The sequence below is a fragment of the Eublepharis macularius genome, chromosome 3 (genome assembly GCF_028583425.1).
Source record: "Eublepharis macularius isolate TG4126 chromosome 3, MPM_Emac_v1.0, whole genome shotgun sequence".
Lineage (NCBI taxonomy): Eukaryota > Metazoa > Chordata > Lepidosauria > Squamata > Eublepharidae > Eublepharis > Eublepharis macularius.
This window is the reverse complement of record NC_072792.1, coordinates 79,912,396-79,926,813: the sequence shown is the minus strand read 5'-3', so window position 1 is coordinate 79,926,813 and position 14,418 is coordinate 79,912,396. Positions and strand designations below refer to the sequence as shown.

The 14,418-nt window shown below is 40.8% G+C and overlaps 1 protein-coding gene across 1 annotated transcript in view; it reads left to right on the top strand.

Moving 5' to 3' along the window:
• The window catches only part of DMD (dystrophin), a 2,144,806-nt gene that overhangs the window by 1,515,301 nt on the left and 615,087 nt on the right, over window positions 1–14,418 (top strand). The gene's annotated exons all lie outside the window — the stretch shown is intronic.

Genomic DNA, 14,418 nt, shown 5'->3' with positions numbered 1-14,418 from the left:
TAGCATGATGTTCCATATCAAGTTCATTTAAAACAGAAATGTCATGTGAGTCATTTTATGTATGTAAATGTTATGTATGTTAATATTTATGTAAATAGCTCAGAGAGGTGCCTTAGTAAGGTACAGGGACTATAAACTATGCTATTGGTACCATTCTGCTGATGTAGATAGGCTCCTACTGGGTAGTTTCCATGTTGCTAAAGATACATTAATTAGTTATGCTTCGTTTCAGAAAGGTTTCATTTCTGGGTTTTTTGCTTTGTTTATTTTCAATTTTTCGGCAACCAAGCCCTAATGTCCTAACCGCAGATCATCTCTGCAGCCCTCTCCCCTGCCCCTTGCTGCCCAGGCCAGCCTGCTCTAATTGGCTGGCCTCGGCATTTGAATCTGGGCAGCACGAGTTGCCCCACTAAGGGCACAGGGAGCCTCCTTCCTTCAACTTGGTGGCTGCCTTGCACCCTCCTCCTTCTGGCACAGCCTGCAACTGAGTCCTCCAGTTAAGTCTGGGGGCCAGGATATACAGGCAGAATAATCTACAAAGCTCCTTACCTTTTTATGTTGGTTTATTTCTCTAAAAACTTTCTGAGAGGCTTGTATCCTGCTGTCATCCTACTATGAAAAGCCTCTCAATACCCTTACAAAAAAAGCAACTCATTAATACAAGTGTTTTGTCAGCATACTGTTTAACTGTTACTTTTCTTTGAAAACCCACAAAATATGGAAATACATACGCATAGATAAAAACAAAACTTTAACTTCAGCAACTCTTGAGCAATAAAAGTAATCTGTTTATTATATAGCCTAAAAGTAATTACCTGGCTCCTAGATTTAACAGTGTTCAATTTAAAAGATCTAGCTCACATATCAAATCTGAGCTAGATTAGAAAGAACTTTTATGTGCCACTGGCATACTGTTTGTTGTAGGATCATTGAGCTTGATCATTTAACCCTTGTTTTAAAAGATCATACTGAATCTGCTAATTTGATAGAAAAAGTTTCATGCTATCATCAGCTTTTATGAGAACTTCATGTGGAAGTTTCTCAGAGAATTAGATTTCTTTAAATAGAGTAAAAGTATCAGTTCACTCTCCCTAAAAAGTACATAATCCTTATGATGTGGTCCATTGGAGAAATAAAACTGCTGGTTTTTTAACCATGGCCAATGTTAATTTAGTTTCCACTTAGCCAACAATTTTAGCCCGACCTTAAATCCTGTTAAATATGGGAACAAGGCATTTTTAAGTAATAACTTCAGGTCCAAATAGACACCCAATTCTTGCTTTTGGACTCAATGGGCTTAGATTGCAGTAACTCTCCTTAGGATTGCAATGTTAGTGATATTTTCAGTTCTTGCATTGTTTCAATGACCAATTCTAATGCTAGATTAGATCAATGATAGCCACACCATACTGTCATTAATCCATTTCCAGAGTCCACCTTTTCGACCTTTATTGACAGTGTCACCAGCTATTTTTCAAAGGAGACATCCTACCACAGCTCCCTGCAAATCTATCCCCACCCCAGCTGAATCACTCTAATGAAGGCACAATGAATCACAGCTAGGTTATCTCTCAGGATATACCACAAATTGATTACCTTGATTATGTCTATCCACATCAACTTGATATTTCATCATCTTGAAAAGGAAGACAAATTGATGTTCCCAGGTACTGAGCACCTTTTGAAATTTCTAGCTCACCAATTGCATCTCATTTTATACAACTGGATTGCTGTAATGTAGAGCTGAACCATGGGGCTGAAAATTATCATGCTGATCATCCCAGCAGTTAGCTGGGTTTGTACTGATCATGCCCACAGTGCTGACAATGAATGAGAAGGCCATAAATATGGGTTGTTTCCATAGTGAATCATAATACACACTGGAGGTGTACAAAATAAAACAAACAAGCTGGATATACACCCTGAAATCGCTGTATTATTTTGTTAAAGCAGCTTCTGGAACAGTGAACCAAATTTGGGAAAACAAATTATAACTACTTGTTCTCACCAAAAGTTTGTGTGTTTCATTTCATTTCAGTTTGTATCTCAAAGCAGTGGTAGCATCCTATTTTCCTTAACAGCATTCACCAATCAAATTCCAAGGGGGAAAAGCCCTTATGTTATTAATCAACTCAGTTGGCTGGAAGAGGGAATGTATTCAATGCACATGAGTGCATCTTTCTTTTCCTGTTGTTACCCAAGCAATGGCATTGTCTCTCTGATAATTGGGTCCTTACAAGGGAAGACCTCCCCCTCCCTGCTCATTAACTTTGGAAACATTTTGAAGTGGTGATGTACAGTCTTTAGTCATAGGCTGCAATTTTAAAGACACTTCCCTAGGCGTATGCACTATTGAATAACATGGGACTTACATCTGAGTACACCTGTTTAGGGGGACAGCCAGTTTTCCTCTATAGTGTGCACCCACTAATATTTGCCTTTATCAGGGTCCATTCTTGTGGGTAGTTTGTGTGTGTGTATAGTGTAGTGTATCTGAGGAAAAAAATCAGTGGATTGATAGTTTAGAGGGAGGGACAGCTGCTCAAGAGAATCTGGAAGCCCTCATTACAAAGAACTGGGCTAAAACTCATTAGAAGAACAACAACAAAAACCCAGACAGATTAGATATAAGCTGGCAACGTGCCAACCAGAAAAAAAAATGAGCAAAACTCATGAGCAAAAATGAGCAAAAAAAAAAGTGGTCAGTGTCTGTCTAAGAGAGGTGGAGTTGATGAAGCACAAATTACTCTTCATAGATGCTATACTGTAGCGCAGTGGTTAAGTGGTTCGGCTGTGAACCAGCACTCTACTGGTTCGAATCCCACTACTGCCATGAGCTCAGTAGGTGGCCTTGGGTAAGCCACTCCTCTCAGCCCCAGCTCCCCAGTTTCATTGTGGGGATAATAATAACACTAACTTGTTCACTGCTCTAGGTGAGGCTCTAATCTGTCTAGAAGAGTGGTATATAAGTGCAGTTATCATCATCATCATAATGAAATATGTATGAAATAAACTTTAGAAGCTGCAGGTTAATAGGAAATGAGGGGCATTTATTTCTAGGTACAAATCTGAGAAGACTTCTGTGCCTTAGAAAAGTAATGGAAGGGATCTTGTGCCGAGTGGGAAACAAGTACATTCTTTTCAGCAAGATGCATCTTTGGTCCGTGTAAGGGGGAAAGACATATTAATGGCTCTCTCAACTACAGTTCTTTGTATAAGAGCTAGAACTATGGAGGAAGAGTTTCTTTTGTTGTTTCTATGTCTAGTGTGAAACAATGTAGAGAGCATATTAATTTGTGGTTATAAATAAAAAGCTTCAGGAAGTACTGTATTCTTTGCAGTCACATTTTGACTGGCTCTGCAAATCATTTTAGCACTAGGATTCCTTTTCTATCTAATGTTCTCCCTTATTTAGATCATAGACAGCAAATGTTGGATTTTGCTGTTTTCTTCTTTTCAGCAGGCAATTACTTATGCTTTTCCCCATTTGTTTGATATTGTCTAAACATGTGATTTACTTCTGCACATTAACATATTCTATTCAATTTCTCTGTATTATAATATTTGTGCAATAAAAAGCATGATATCAGTGTTTTATATTTATACAGATCAAAGGTTTAGCTTCTGAAAATATTCTATAGCTTGCAGAAATGTATTTTAAAATTTAGCTTAAATAGAAGGAAATGGAATCTTTATCTGTTTTCTTAGACAGCATTATTTTTAAATCCCCAACTAAGTACAGAGAATAAAGCTAGGAGAACCCCCAAGGTGAAAACATAGATGAACTGATTCTTTGCCCAGGGGAGAAAAGAACATTGTTTAAAATATACCCTTTTCTCTCCACAAATGAATGGATTATAACAAAGGTATAAATAATCCAGTTTTGTGAGGCATGGATGCTAAGCTTTTCTCTGATGTCAGCTCCTATAAGATCACTTTAAAATCTGTCAAAAACATAATCAGAAATGCCTTTTGATCTAGTTTCATGCCTGTACTCATTTAATATAAAAATGCACAAGGTGCAATAAGTATAAAACTGAGAAGACTGTATTTTAAAATAATTGCTGAAAGCTAGCAATTTCCCTTTACACATTTGAAAATGAGCTCAGAACATCTTCTAGCTATTGAAGATTTTTTTTATTGTTTTATATATCTATATATATGGGTCTACACAATCAACTACACAATCTCTGGCTCTTACAGCTGCTCATCCTCTAATATGATATATGTCCTCATGTGCCAACAATGCCCATCTGCTCTGTACATAGGACAAACCAGCTAATCTCTGCGCAAAAGAATAAGTGGACACAAATCTGACATTAAAAATAGCAATATCCAGAAACCAGTGGGAGAATACTTCAGTTCCATCAAGGACTTAAAAGTCACCATAGTTCAACAAAAAATTTCAAAACCAGAATCCAATGGGAAGCTGCTGGATTAGAATTCATATGTAAATTTAATTTAAATTTAAATATGTAATTTCAGTCAGATTGAATAGAGACTATGAATGGTTATCTCATTACCAGAGGTAACTGCCTTCAGGCATTCCATTCAGATTCAGCTATGGAGGGTAAGGATCAAGGATTTTCAGGATCAAGGCTTTCCTGGTACAGCCTTAGGAACACAGCTGAACCAACTACACATAAGAACTCAGCTGCTAGTGCAACTTTGTATCTAGCTACCTAACAGCTGCTATTTAACTGCTGACAGTTCCCCTGCTGTTTCACTAACCTTGATCCTGCTATTTGCCCTGATGAACAGTTTACGGCCATGCCAGTTTTGGGGGAAGTTGAGCTGCACAGCTCCAGTATTGCTTGAATGGAACACTGAAACATGACCTGAACTGCTTAGCAAGAATTACCATTAGGTAGATTCATTCAGGATTGGAATACTCTAATGTGCAAACATGTCCTATATTGGCAAAGATGTAATGGAGCACAGAATATAAAAACATAGCAGTAGTTTAGTGAAAGGCAGAAAAGATATTAGGCTTTGAACCTTTAAGAGCAGATCCAGCCCAGTGTGGGAGGGGTGCAGCTCCAAGAGGCAATAAAATGCACAAGCCATGCCTATATCTACCTAAGCTTCCCAGTTGTCTGCCAATGGAGGTCAATCTCCCAGGGATTTTCCCTGTTGCCCATTGATCACTTGTTCTTGGCAGGAGGTGGCGAATCTTCCAGTAATTGGCTGCCATCAGCAGACAACCTGGGAAAGCATATTCTGGGTGAGCTCCTGGTAGGGCACAATGACATGACTTCCCGAAGAGATGTAATTGCATCACTCATGAGCGTGCTCCCGCATAGTCAATGTTGGCCTCCAATTGACTGAATTTGCCTTGTGCAAAGCAGGGGAGCACTTCCACTTACTGGAAGTGACATCATTGAGAAGTGTTGGGATTGTGCACGCTTTATGCTTTGCGCACACACAAAAACAACTATAGAGAAGCATGAGGTAACTACCAGGTCCCTCCCTCCCCCCAGGAGGATATAGGGACTTGGCAACCCTAATTTCTACCAGCAGAGTGGAAGTACCTGGTGGCACTATCAATATCTCTAGAGTACATCTTGCACCAATACAGTGAAGTGAGCAGGCTTAGGAGGCATGCCTGTCACCTTCTCCTGCATCTTCTTCATCATCAAGCTGCTAACGTTTCCAGCTTAACAGCTTATGAGGAGGTAATATTGAATGGGGAGATAAACTTTTTACCTCCTTAATTAGAGAGGTAAAGCCAGGGTCAGGCATTTCCCAACCACTTCCTCCACCCTCCCGTTTAGCATGGAAGGACTGGTAAAAACACTTCCCTACTATTCTATAGGGCTTAGGTTGAGGGCTTAGATGAACCTCCTGCTCACTTCCCTCACTTCCCTCAGAAGTCAGCCTTTAAGATAATGGCAATAAGGATTGCTGAGGTTCAAGGGGAACAATATCAGCAAAAGAGGAACCTCCAGAAACTAAATCTACACAGTCCTCACAAGGGTTTCCGAAAACAATCAATAGAAAACTCAATGCACACTCATAAATAGAATAATGAATAACAATTCACACAAATTCTTATAATAGAATCACTCAATGAATAGGTAAATGAGTCATAAATTCAAAATGCAAAACCAATAGTGCCTCTATACAAAAGCCAAACCATCACTATGGGTATACAGATTCTCATAAGTGCAATTCATGGACCGTATAACTCTACAAGTATCCAACAGTGTGTATAAAGTCTTATTTAATTTCAGTCCTGAAAAGTCAGCTCATATAGACAAAACACTGCGGTACGTGTAGGTGATGATCCAATGAAGTAGACAATTAATGGGAGACACCACTCAAGCCTCTGATGGAATGTCACAGATGTAAAACGCGGTTGAGTCCCATAATAGTGTAGTTTCTGTTGATTTCTATATCTTTAGGTGGAGGAATACAGACAAATCGGGACCCGAGGGGAGAGGCTGCTCTCCTCCTGTTCACCCAACAAACAGCCAACAAAGATAAATGAGCTTGTTTCACATATGTTAGCTTCCTCAGGGGCCACCTTGTGTCCACCCATACAATAAATTCAAGTTGTCTACAAGTAAAAATATATACATGAGTGGTGTTATTTCTCCTTAATGAGCGTTTCCTCCCTGAGCAAACGTTCCACATTCTTTGTATTTCTAAAGGGTAACACTCACCCACTCATCCAAATAAATCAATTTCAGGTGCTCTCCGTTCTGTGCACGCCACGGTCTCAGTGATTCAGTTGAAACCACCACTCCCCTAGTTGTTAAATATATAAGGGGAATGGGCACATTTAAAGTGGCAAGTACCTTATAATTTAAAAAGCTACAGGTGAACCATCACAAGCTGACAAGAGTATAGACATTAACATTGGATCCTATGTGAATACTACCCCAAAACACCCATTGATATGAGATCGTAGAATATGGAAGAAGCAAAGGGACATAAAATACTGGTAATGACAGAGAAAGTCAGTTGGTGACAGTGGAAGGGGAAGTAACTACAAGGAGGTGTAGGATCTGTTGAGACCATAGGGAAAAGAAAGGGAAAGGAGAAGAAAGCAGGTACAGGGCTAAACTAATACCATCACATACTTTGACATACTATTTAGCCGCATAATGCTGCTGCAGAGTGGGGGACGTTATGTGGATTGAGGTTGTGGCTTTGGTTCTCCATGGTGCTTTCCCTAACTGAAACTGGCACCCTGAACTAGGGGTGTGCAGAGGCACCCTGATTCGTTTTTTCTGAATCTGCTAAATCCGAATTGAGAGGCCAATTCGGATTTAGCAGAAATCCGAATCGCCCAGCCAATTCGGGTTTACCGATTTGGATCGATTCGGGTCGATTCGGGTGTTTTTTCAATGGGAAAAAGCCTCCCCAGGGTTCTCTGAAGCCTGGGGGAGGCATTTTCACACTGAATCACCCCAAATTTGGTGGGAGCCTTCCTCTAACTCCCCTCTAACAACCCCCCAAGTTTCAGAACGATTGGACTTTGGGGGGCCATGTTATGGCCCCCAAACCAGGTCCCCCTATCCTCTCCTATAAAAACGCCATAGCTTTAGGTTGCTGCTGCTCATCTTCATTCATTTTTTCCTAAAGGGAAAAAATGAAGAGGAAGGCTTCCTTTGCCAGGGGTGGACCCTCAGGGGCCCTTCTCCCACCTTTCCTCCCACCCCTCACAAAGGCTCAGCCTGCTCCCACTTGGGGGGGCATTTCATGGCCTCCCCAAGTAGGTGCTCTCATCTCTACCACTTACAGCTGGGGGACGCTTGTCTTGCCAGGGATGGCATTTTGCATGCAACCCACAGCAGGGGGGCACACCAAAGGGCATTCCAGTATTCCACCTCAGAAAAATAACACAACTCACTTAACATCAGAGAATCACAAAAGCACAATTCCTGTCAAAAACACTTTATTTCTTGAACTGCTTTAGGTTACACAGTAGGAGGGCACAACAGGGCATGATAGCAGTGTACTACACAAAATAATACAACCCATTTCACCGTTTTTGACAGCAATTGTGTTTGGGTGATTCTCTGATGTGAAGTGAGTTGTGTTATTTTTGTGTAGTACACTGCTTTCATGCCCTGTTGTGCCTTCCTACTGTGTAATCTAAAGCAGTTAAAGAAATAAAGTGCTTTGACAGCAATTTTTTGGGTGATTCTTTAATGTGAAGTGAGTTGTGTTATTTTTGTGAGGTGGAATGCTGGAATGCCCTTTGGTGTGCCCCCCTGCTGTGTAACCTAAAGCTGTTCAAGAAATAAAGTGTTTTTGACAGGAATTGTTCTTTTGTGATTCTCTGATGTTAAGTGAGTTGTGTTATTTTTCTGCGTGGGAGACTGCTGGTGTAATCTGTCATAATGCTTTGCCTACTTGTACTTTGAAAGAGAGAAAATAATTTTTTAAAAACTTTATTTTGTGTTGTTCGTGTTTTATTCTTTGTTGTGCAGTTGGTTCCCATCATAGGGAACAATGGGGCTGGCTGGCCAGCCATCTCTGTAGGTGGTGGGGGAATTTGAGAGAGGGTGTCTGTGGTTCAGGTGCTCTTTCACAGGGACCAGCTGGCACTCAGAAGTGTGCCCACCATTGTGGCACCCCTGGGCTGTGCAGAATTGCCCAGGGAAAGAGAGTTTAGAAGTTCCCAGCATAGGGAACAAAGGGAGAGGGCTGGCCTTTGCCAGCCTGTTCCTGGGGTTATGGGTGTGGGGCAGGTGGGGGTGGATTTGGGTCTGTGAGGGGCTAATGTGGGGATTTGGGTCTGTGTGGCAGCTGGGGGGGAATTGGGTTTGTGTGGGGCTGTAAGGGGTGGACTTTGGGGGCTGAGAGCACCTACTTGGGGAGGCCATGAAATGCCCCCCCAAGTGGGAGCAGGCTGAGCCTTGGTGGGGGGTGGGAGGAAAGGTGGGAGAAGGGCCCCTGAGGGTAGGGGGGCATTTTGCATGCAAAATGCCACCCCTGGCAAGACAAGCCTCCCCCAGTGGTAGTAGAGAAAAGGTCACCTACTTGGGGAGGCCATGAAATGCCCCCCCAATTGGGAGCAGGCTGCGCCTTGGTGGGGGGTGGGAGGAAAGGTGGGAGAAGGGCCCCTGAGGTTTGGGGGGCATTTTGCATGCGAAATGCCACCCCTGGCAAAGGAAGCCTGCCTCTTCATTTTTCCCCATAGGAAATAATGAAGAAGAAGATGAGCAGCGGCAAGCTAACAATATGCTCACCCTTCCCTTTCTTATGCGAGGATAGGGGGACCTGGTTTGGGCGGGCCATGTTATGGTTTTGCGCCAGAGTCCAATCGGTCTGAAACTTGGGGGGTTGTTAGAGGGGAGTTAGAGGAAGGTCCCCAACAATTTTGGCTTGATTCGGTGGGAAAATGCCTCCCCCAGACGTCCAGGAAGACGGAGGCATTTTCCCATTGAAAAACCCGAATCAATCCGAATCAATCCGAATTGATTCGGGTTATGGTGATTCGAAAAACCCGAATCGATTCGGATTTCTCCGAATCAATTCGGATTTCTCCGAATCGATCCGAATCAGGGTGATTCGGGTTTTTTTCAGGTTTGCCAAAACCCGAATCGCACACCCCTACCCTGAACTGCTTAGGGTAAAAAGACATGTACTGTGTGTACTTTTTTTTATATGAGGGGCTAATGATGCAGGGGATGAAATGATGCAGGGGAAAGAGTTAGCTTCTTCCTCTTTTCCTCAGCCCAGTTCTATACTATGCTCCCCACATCTTTTTTGAAGTTAAATTCACTCATGTATATTTGAATTCCAACTAAAGGGACTTTCTGCAATGGAAGCATGACTATTTCCAACTTGTAACTGATAACTGATTCCACTGTTATATTATAAAAAATAATCTGGAGTTCATTTTGTGTTTTGTTTTCTCATTGTTTACATGTGCTAATTATTTGTATTAATTGTTTCAATCTATAATATAAAGGAATGATCATCCAGCCATTAGACCAAATATTCATTGCAAATGTCATTCCCCATTGGTAAATAAGACTGTGCATTACACTGGTATCCCTCTTCTTTCTGCCCTCCCAACCTGTTAAAATAGAAATCTGGATAAATGATCTAGCTCTAATTCAAGGTTGTCTGCTAGGAATTTGGTAGGCAGGGCAATGCTTATCGAAGAATACTATTTCTTCTACCTTGCATGTTCATGCTTCATGTGTCTAGTATAACTAATTTATTTGAGTTTATTACTGTTCTTATATATTTTTAGTTTTCCAACTAATTGAAGTAAATTTGAATGCATTAGTTTACAACAGTGAAGAAAGTTAAAGAATTTAATTGAGCTTTATATGGAGATTAATAGAAAATATCAGTTTTAAGCCACACGTGCAAGAAACTTGTTGTTGAAATATTGTCTTTGTAACCTTTAACATTCAGAAAGATTAAATTACTTTAATTCATAAGACTTTTTTAAATGGTTGTGGGAAAATATCTACATTGTTTTCAGGGAAGGAGTAAGATAAGTGTGATGGACTGCAGTTTTTAAGAGAAGTGCCGTACAGTTGACAGACTGTGAAGGGTTAATTCTTCACAGAAACAGACAGCCTTGAGTGACAGACTACGCCAAGAAATCTGATTGGGTAGCATGAGCTGAAAGAGAAAGACTTCTGAACAGGATGCTGGGGAGATAAAAGTCTGAATTTTAGATCTAGCTGAGAGGAGTTGAATAGTGAGAGTTTCAGGATTCAGCTCTGACTGAGAGCAGTTTAACACAGACAGGAGAACTTGGGGAAAGTCAGCAAGGAAGTTTGGGAAGTAGGTGCAGACTCCCATTCAGGCCAAAGATAGGGGATAGATCTAGTGAGAGGAAAATTCCCCTACCCAGTCAAACAGGGAGTTCGCTTTGAAGAGTGAAGAGATCCCTAGTCTGGTGTGGTTAAAAACTTTGGAGACCTTAAGGATCAAGTTAAAAACTCAGAAGTACTAATGTCAAGTTTAAAACACAAGAGTTAAAAACTCAAGAGTACTGGTGTTTCAAGAGTAGGGGTTTGGGTTCTGGAAAGAGGGTACCAGCCTTCTTGAAAACAAAAAGAGTAAGAGAATATTCAAAGAAAGTGTTGTAGAGTGATTGGGAAAACACTGGAATAAAAGCCTCTCAACATAAAGATTTAAGTAACTGTGAAGAGCTTAAGAAATTTTCTTTAGTCTGAAACATTGTATGTACTGATTTTACCTCAGAGTTATCTATATGGAGTTACCGCAGCAATTCTTGACCCTGATATCACCTGACCTTTCCTATTTATAAATGAAGTGTTTTGTTATTTTTGATTTTTTTAAAAAAAGCCTCCAGTGCCATTTAAGTTGTTTAAGTCAAAAAAGAGAGAGTATCATAATAAGGAACAGAAATTTGATTTTTTTAAAAAAGTTAAGGAATAGAAAATGACAAGTGGTGACCCATGAGGGACCTGAGACAGAGAGAGAAACCACCCACCATCAGCTCCTCCTCACAGCTCCCCCATTTGCCCTCCTTCTTTCCTTAGTAGGGGCAGTGACAGCAAACAAGGAGAGAACAATGAATAAAAGAGTGCTGCACTTACTCACCCTTTCCCCATACTGAGGTGGGGAAGGAAGACAACAGCAGCATCTCTACTGCCTCCTTCTCTCAGACACCACCACTTTTCTGCCCTATCTCCATGGTAGGTTTAGCAGCTGAGGAAGGCAGGTGAATGTAGCATTCCTGCTTCTTTATGCCAAGCACCTAGACTACATTGTTGTCCCTCCAGCTTCCTTTCTTTTCAACAGCAGTGGATGACACATTGTGAGATCTTTATTTTTTTATTTTTAAAGGGATTTTAAATCTACCTTGTCTTTTTTTTTAAAAAAAATAGATTTTTCTGCAAACCTGGGAGCTGTCCCAAGTGTAAAAAAAACTCTATCTGAATTTGCTCTCATTTTGTGGATTTATTCTGCCTTTCTTTTCTATGTTCAAAGTTAAATATATAGATTATTGTCAGGGAGAGAACACTTCCCATTCCAGCTGTCATTCAAAAACAGATATGAACATCCATTTTGCACCTATTCAAGGTTTCAATAACTGTTTGTCATTGTCCAAAAACACACTTCCTTTTATATGGACATCTCATTAATTTTTTAAAATGTAACACATTTTAAAACTTGTTTTCCATCTCTAAATATGGCCATTTAGTTGAAATGATGTTATTATGAAAAAAGACCAAATGCAGCTTCTCTAGCCTTGTTTTATTTTAAGCCCCTCTTCTCTCTGCAGAGTAGCTTTCACAGAGTTTAATGTGTTTTCGACACAGTGGAAGAGATACTTGCTCTTTCCATTTTCTTCTGTTTGCATTCTATGGTAGAAAAAAGATAAATTTTATAGGTACTCAAACTGCTAGAACGCAAATGGTATTGTATTAGAAAATACTGTGACCAAAATAAAATTTTAAAGGGAAGCCTTATTGCATAGATCTGATTGAGATTTTAATTCTTTGTAACTACTAGTGAGAGTTAAAATCATATTAGCTTACCTGTCAGAAGTCATTTGGGTTAATTGAAAAATGACAGTGAAAGTCTTTTAATATAATGGTCTATCAGCAGCTAGTGTTTAATCTTTTGAGTTGAAAAGCTAAGGTCACTGAACTCAAATAAATTGCTTTTATTTTAAAGGAATAGCTGAAAAAGGAGAAGGCAACATAGTGCTCAGCTAGAGAGACAGAAAGGACCATACATTATAGATCTATGCTTTGCATGTAGAACCTCTGGTATTTCTAAAGAAAAGGATCTCAAGTAACAGGGTTGAGAAAGACTCCTGCCAGAGAGCAAGGGCAGGCTGGTCATTAATCTTACTGGGAGAATTCCTGGTGGTCCCCTGCCCTGAAGGGATGGAGGCAGCCTAACCCTTAGCTCCAAGACAGATGCAGTAAAGGCTAAATGGGCCATCAGTCACAGCAGCCAACAGCCCCAATCAGAGGCATTTGCAAAGAAATAGAGTGCAAGGAGAGAAAAACAGGCCAACCAAAGGAATGGGTTAGGGGAGGTAGTCCTGTCATGGAAGGGAAGAGCTGCTCAAGATGCCCTTACATGCAAATCCTGCTCCCCCAGTGTTTCTGGTCTTCTCTGGCAGCTCCAGCTAGGGTTGCTAGCCAGTGGCTGCCAACTGGAAGAAATCTGTAGGGGGGCAAGGACATAGGGGGCACCATCAGAAAACCCAGAAGTGACAGCATGCCTCTGAAGGAATTACCAGAAACTAGGTTTGCCAGTTTCTCACCAGTGGTGGGCAAATTTGGGCAAATGGGCAGTGCGTGCACTCCCTGCTGGCACTTGATAATGCCGCTTCTGGAAATCACATAATCACATACCAGCTGGGAGCTTGTGCACGCATAGTGCACATGCAAGACTAGTCACTTGTTTTGAATAGTTCAGGCATCTTTATGTTTCTTTTGCTGCCTGATTGAGCATCACTGAACAGCAGCCCAAGCATCATGTAAGGAAGCTTGGCTGGCAAGCATAGTGCTGTAGTAGAAGGGGTAGATTTATTGCATGTTGTGCTGCTTGTTTGTCAGCAGCAGTAGCAGCATCTCACCCAACAGCTGCCTTCCTGGGACGGCAGGCTTTAGGGGGGAGTGCATTAATGTTCAAAGAACCACAGTGCTTCCCTAACACTGTGCCTGAGGCTAGTGCCTCATCCAGCCTCATGGTAAAATCAATCCTGTTCTCATATATGAATGAGTCATCACAGATTAAGCACTACAAACTGAACATTTAATTGCTCCATATTCACGCTGTTGTTTTATTAAAGTTTATATTAAAACTCTACATGTTGCTGTAACCATTCCATTACAGCTTGTACAAATGGAATCCTGCTGAGTACGTTCTCTTTTCCACTCATGCATTTCTGGATCCAACCTAGTGCTTCTCATCAGTTCACACATTCTGTGTAAGCTATTAGGTTTTAAATAACAAAATGATACACATGCTTGTGTGAACTAAGCAATTCTCTTCAAAATAACTGGAAATAAAATTTTTGATAATGTAGCCTGATTGGTGGTGGAAAGTGCCCTCAAGTCATAAGTGACTTATGGTGAACCCTGCTGCAGTTTTCAAGACAAGAGGCTACCAAAGGTAGTTTTCCATTGCCTGGCTCTATAACTCTGATCGTAATTGGAGTTCTCCTATCCAATTACTAACCAAGGTCAACCCTACTTAGCTTCTGAGATCTGACAAGATCAGGCTTGCCTGGGCTATCCAGGTAAATACAGCATAATTGCAGCATCATTAGTAGTGTTTATAGCTGTTCGTGATACATAGTCATGATACTTTATTTGGCCATGCTACTTTATCTTTTATAAAGATCTAGACTTTCATTTATTTGTTTTCTGAACTTCCTAGTTCACATTCCCTTCTATGAAATTTTTCACTTTTAATTGTTTTATGTTTGTAAGAAGTATCATTTTTGTC